Source organism: Branchiostoma lanceolatum, chromosome 13 (assembly GCF_035083965.1).
Source record: "Branchiostoma lanceolatum isolate klBraLanc5 chromosome 13, klBraLanc5.hap2, whole genome shotgun sequence".
In the NCBI taxonomy this organism is placed as follows: domain Eukaryota; kingdom Metazoa; phylum Chordata; class Leptocardii; order Amphioxiformes; family Branchiostomatidae; genus Branchiostoma; species Branchiostoma lanceolatum.
Genome location: NC_089734.1, coordinates 17,417,694 through 17,424,351, shown reverse-complemented (window position 1 = coordinate 17,424,351; position 6,658 = coordinate 17,417,694).

Sequence of the window (6,658 nt, the reverse complement as noted above, 5' to 3'; positions counted from 1 at the left end):
TGCGGAGAACAGCTTCATCGCAAGTGTCATCCCGAATGGTGGGTAGTAAACAAATGTTACTCCTTGACATTAATTATGACTGTCTTTAACTATCTTTAGCATTCTTAGAGGTTTGATTTTAGCCCACAGCAATTAACATTTGTTGGTTCTCAGAAAAAAATATATGCATAGAAATCTCATGAGAACCTGACGGTAGTAATGACTTATTGATTGATTCATATGCACAGATGTCGCGAATAATTGCAGCTCATTGTCTGAATTGGAACTCGGTGATTACAATTTATAGGACAGCAAAAAAAACAATAGATACTTCATTATTTGAATACTACTGTGTATCAAGACAACATTGGGAATAAGGAATACATAAATTTTAAATCAACAATCGAATTCAGCTTGCAAATTGAGAGGTCAGATATAGCAATTTAAGAGGAATTTAAAATCTAGTTGAAATCGGAGCAATATTGTCCAGGTACAGATGTTGATTGCACGATTAGTGATTTATCATGCGTGTCATATAAGGGATGGCACTATTCCTGTACCGTTCAATTCAGTTCTACAGTACAACAAGTCCAGGTTACTTGAGGAACGAGTCTGTCTACCACTGATACTTTGTCTGGCTGAGAAATCACAACTTTTGTACAGCCAAATAAATCAATCAAATCATATCAGAGAATGAACTGGCATGGCAAAAAGTGAAACATTAACCATATGTACAAGTTGCCATGTGTTGTATAACAGTTATTGTTTAGCAAGCTATATAGTACGGCAACATATAACGTTCATGAACAATTTTTATAAACCGTTTCCTCGTGCTCGCTTGCAGCTCCTGCCAAAGATGTGTGGACTGGACTTCGTAAGAATGGGAGATTGTGGATTTGGAGTGATGAGTCAAGAGTCACTTATAGGAACTGGGCACCTCTTGAGCCTAACAACGTCTTCTGGAACGGCGACGAGGACTGTGTTTCCATGTACAGTAAGGTGGATGTTTCTTTCTATTTTAGAAAATTGACGAGATCCCTAATTGGACGAAATACTTAATGTCAGAGTGCTGAAAAGAAGTAACACTTTTCCGTATATTTCACTTCCCACAGAACCACTTTGCCGTCGTTATGAAAGGACAATGGAAGGACAGCAACTGCGGGAACAAATTTCATTATATTTGCAAAAAGTTTAAAGAGTGACGTCCATGCGGATGCAAGCGATCATGACCTTGTGCAACATCTTTGGGGAGGCGGCGAGGCTGTTATTCATGACAGAAAAGCAAAAAGCGCATGTCAAAGACTGTTGAATATAGTATTGCATTAAAACACTGAGAAAATTTGGCCAAAAAATCAGTTTATTGGTTATATGGATGACATCCTCTGAGGACTTCAAAACTGATGCGAGCGTGCGACTGGAAAGAAAAAGTTTGGCAAAAACAAAAGTTGCCTTTAAAGTGAAATTTACGTGGTCAGGAATGATGAACAAAACTAAAGAAACAGAGGATGGTATACCGAAATACAGATTCTAATCCTGTTATCTCAAAACTTCGTCCTTTAAACAATCAAGAAGAGTTTTTGTAGTTTACAATACATGGTATTTTTACTCAAAGGCACACACACAGGCACCAAAAAATTGAATATAAGTGGCGCCTGGTTGTTGTATTTATTGCATAGAAAAATCACTTCTGCTCACTGTGAATCTTACACTGCTCAGTCTAGAAGAAGGTTGGCTCAATTTGGAACTTTGTGTTTCAAAGCAAATCTTTATCAAAGCAACGGCATGCAAGTATAGATTTACATGTATGTACTATACAATACTTCATTCTTTTTGTGAATTTAGTGATAAGAGGACACATATTCTTTACAGAAGTCAACAGTGCAGAGAGATGGGTTCGGACTATATACTAGGTTTTGTAGAAACTATTTTTTTGCTCAGCTGTTACTTTTGCTAATCAAATATAAAGAAGACAACATTAGTTCTATTAAATCATACAAATCATCTTATTATCGATTCATTACACAATCTATGATACAAGCTTACATGACAAATTATTGAAATTAGTAGCATGACTACAGGAAGTTGTTTTAGATGGAAAGGCTTTATTTGAAATGATCATTTGAAATGTATTGCTTGCACTTAGTGGCAAAACATCTGTTACACTATAACTGTACTGACAAGTAACTGTTGCTTGTAAGAAGAAATGGAGTTAATGTCGATTCTCTGTCTCTGTAGTTCATACGTTGAGCCTTGATCATTAGAAATGTATCATGTTTGTACTAAGTGACAGAATTACAGTTGCATATAAGAAGTGAATCGTGCATTATCTGTACACAGAGAAGTAGTGCAGTAACGGAAATGTCAACTTTATGTCTGCTTTTTTAGCCTTGATCATGAAAGCGTACAGATGGCCATACCGCTTTTGGAAAGTAACAGAATGACTGTTATACGTAGCTTTTGATAACTTTCATGCCTTACCCATACACAGAGAAGTTGTGAAACAACGAAAAATGTCAATATTATGTATCTGTATAATTGGGGAGTACATGGAGCCCAACAGCTTTTTGAAAGTGACAGAATGACTGTTATTCATAGGTCTATGACCTAGATCGTGCCTTATCAGAAATACGAGAACCAACAAATTCTATTGATATGGCCGTACCACAATAGAGGGATTATTTCATGATGCTGTAGAGATTGGAGCCTTTCAATACAATGAACATGCACACAATCTTGTTTCTGTGTTCTCATGATTTGTATCACAAACTGCCTGTTCTGCCGCAAATCTAATATTGTATATCGTCGTTAGAGGTAGAGCATTTTGCAAGCACCTATCAAATAGAAAATCTTTTTATTCTAGCAAATATGCAACTTGAGTATTTTTTATAAACTTGAGTATTAATTCTTAAAATTGTTCTAAAGCAATCAATCGTACCTTTGCACACATATCCGACACCGGGACGTCCCTAACCGAAGCTAGGCAATTATTTTCACCTGCATAAAGAGGGAAAACCAGTGTTAAGTCCCTCTCCAAATGACAAATTGTCAACGGGGCATGTCACGGGATGCAAACCCAGGACCTCTGGGTTCTAGGACAAACACCCTGCCATTGGGACGCTTCGACGCTTTATTTACCCATTCAACCATTTTCAATGATCGAAGAATCGAGAGCGGGGGCGGTAAGAATTCTGCAGTGCAACGGCCGTCCATGCGCATGCGCATATTTCTACCTACCAACACAGAAGACTCTCTCCAGAGAATATGTGCCTGACCCTTGCAGAAAAAATTGACATGCATGAAATATCATGAAAGCCATACATACAAATAGAGGAAGTGTGACCTCATTTTGTCAGACTAATCAACATATCTTTTCCTATATTCATGAATTTTTCTCTGTACTCCACTGCGTAACAGTTGTCTACACAGTACAGTCCAAATGTCCGAGGAAGCAGAGCCGGCCAGGTCCCCTTGCTCCGGCCCCCGCAGCGGCCAAAGCAGCGGGCCGCCGCCCCAACCCCCAAGCCCTCGCGTCTATCAGAATGGTTTACGCGGGCGTGCCCGCTATAGCATAGGCGCCTCTGATGACGACTTGGAAGAAGAGCAGGAAACGTATTCACACACGTACGAGGTAGTCGACCCGATGGACCATTACGCAACGTACACGCCTTCAGGTAGCCGACGGTTTTGTAACTTGCCATTTTGTGCGTATTTGTGCAATCAAATGACATTTTACTCAAGGGAGCGATTGATACGTTGCAGTAGCTGAAAAGATAGTAATAGTCTGCATGTTTGTTTATTCATGTAAAGTGGAAAAGAAATACATTCATGTTATATTTTTCTGATGTAAAGATACAAATCAGTGTTCTTATTTTCTTACAGACCGCACATATCCAGGTGAAGCAAGCAGGCGCCGTGCTCTCTGTAGCTTCATCCGCTCTTACAGCAGCTGCATGGCCGCCGGCCTTGTCGTGTTCGTCGCTGTGGGACTCTACTCTCTGACGTTCGTCAATAAAGAGGTAAACACTCCAGTATCGGAAAGCATGTCGACAAAATTTTGTTTTTGTTTTGCCTCATTTTGTTGCTTACGTTTGGTATTCTGACGTATTTGTACATATTATGTTTATAGGAAATATCGCAACTGTCCACCACTGTTGATGCCTTGAAGCGCGACCAAGACGACATGCACCAACAGTCCGGTATCATCGACGCCTTAAAGCGACATCATGACGACATAACCACCCTTTTTGACGGCTTGAAACGCTGCCAAGACGACATGACCACAACTGCTGACGCCTTGAAGCGCGACCAAGACAACATCAACCCTCTGTCTACCCCTGATGACGCCAAGACTAGTGCACTGGAGGAGCGCAGCCTAACCGCCGCCTTGGAGCCGCGTCTCAACGAGATGTCTAAGACGACAGGTAAGTCGGCTTTGACTTGAAAAACTTTCCTTGTTGTCACTAGGAAGTCTGGTGAAGAATATCAAAGTTAACAGGTAGTGCATGACAACAACACCTTATTTTCCTCATCTCGTGTGTGTGTCCGCATGTGTGCGTGTGTGTCGGGGTGTCGTGTTGTATGCATTGTTTTACTCTGTCATATTGAATTTTGATTATTGAAAAACATAACCCGGTGGTATATATAGCATGCGAATGAAGCATATTGTATATATTTATGTATGTATGTATGTATGTAATGATTTTTAAACCTCTCATGTCCATTCCTTCTTGGCCTGTTTCTGGTGCATAATGTGTTTTCCAGCATCTTGTCCTGTTGGTTACACAATGTGGCGTGAGATCTGCTACAAGGCCTTCAACACGCGTAAGACCTTCAGCGGAGCAGCCGCGACATGTCGTGAAGACGGTGGCACCCTCGCCATGCCCCGGGACCCTGAGACCAACGCCTTCCTGGTCTGCGTGTATATGTGCGTGAACCAATACGCGCACTTCTGGCTCGGCCTGCACGATCAGCGCGAAGAGGGAAGCTTTAAGTGGGTGGATGGTTCTGCACTTGGCTCGTACAACTCCTGGTTTCCGGGACAACCAGACAACCACGAGGATACAGAAGATTGCGTTCACTACCACACAGCCTACAAAGACACTTGGAACGACTCCCCATGTTCTGTGTCGTATCCCTTCATCTGCCAGACTGCCCCAGGTACGTAATGTTACCATTTTCTGAAACCCTAAGCTTTATTCTATGCCCCTATCTGTCACAGATAGTTAGACGTACCAGTAGAAATGCCCAAGCACCCGTTGAGAACCAACATGCTATATGATATCATTTTTACTTACTAGTTTAAGTTCTGTTTTGTATGTAAAAATGCTTTTTATTTTATGCACCTATTTGTCACAGATAGTTAGTTTTTGTATACAATATTGTATCACTTCTGTAATGTTACTTTCAAGTATTGCTCCAACTTAAGTATGATCTTATCATTGTTATGATTTTAACTTAATTTTTTGTTCTTGGCTGTAAAAAAGTGGTGAAAAAAACAAACATTTTCTGAAACCCTTCCATCTAATAAACATGACACAGATTACGTATCCACCTCACTAAGCAAACTAGACCACCACTGATAATATAAGACAAAACTCATTCTACATCATTGCTGCTAATTATCTTAATTTTTACAGGACGTCCATAGGCGACAGTCAGAACGCTCACCACCACTGTACAATGGCTCTCCAACCATCCGCTGTAAAACTCACCACCTTGGTCCGATCCCTGGATGGTCTTACGACTTTGTCGAGATTAAAACTAACACAAAAAGAAATTAATTAAATGTATTGAACTAGTGCATAAGTTTTCATAAAAAAATAATCTTTCTAAGCATTCTTTTATATAAAAAAGAGAAGCTCTTGGTTTGGCCGTATCAAATACATGACCTGACTCTGGAGCTGTTTCTTTAAAATGCTAAGCATCACACAAGACTAAAATAGAGAAGCAATTAGACAAAACTTGACTAAAGAGGTCTTGTAGCTTCACTGTTTTCACGATATTATGACTTCGTTTTGTGGTAGTAGTAAGGACGAAAACAAGCACAGTGCCAGAACTGTTCCTAGCCTATCTAACATTCATATACGTTCCTTTGTTGTAGGCCTTTACTAAGTGGCAGCGAAGTTTGTATACTTTGCCCATTTTAGCCTGAGCAACTGAAGAAGTAAGATTAGCGACAAGAGGCTGAATAAAAGTTCAAAACTAGAATGATGCGGCTCCGGCTGTCTTATTATGTGGTGACTGCTGTGAGAAATATGTTGGTTAGTGTGAGAATGAGTCTGCTTCAGATATGCTAAATTTCAAAGTTTTTGACACTAGGCATAAGGGTATAATGTACTAATGATCAGTTTACGGTTGAGGGAACGTGGAGTATGATAGTAAAGATAGCAACCTACGAATGGGGGAGGGGGTGTCTGCTGTTTTTACCAGCACAGAATAATCTATTTTTCGAGAAAATGTGTCGGCCGCTGGCAGAAAAACATGAACGAAACTTCATGAAAGCTATACATCAAAATATAATAAGTGTGACCTCGCTTCCTCAGACAAATCAATATATCATATTAAGCATTAAATATTGATCTTGAGTTTGAAGCAGCTATATAATAGAGATAGAAAGGAATTAAGAAATGCTATTTAGCTTGTTGTAGAACGCATTATTCCACAAAAAGAATGATAATAG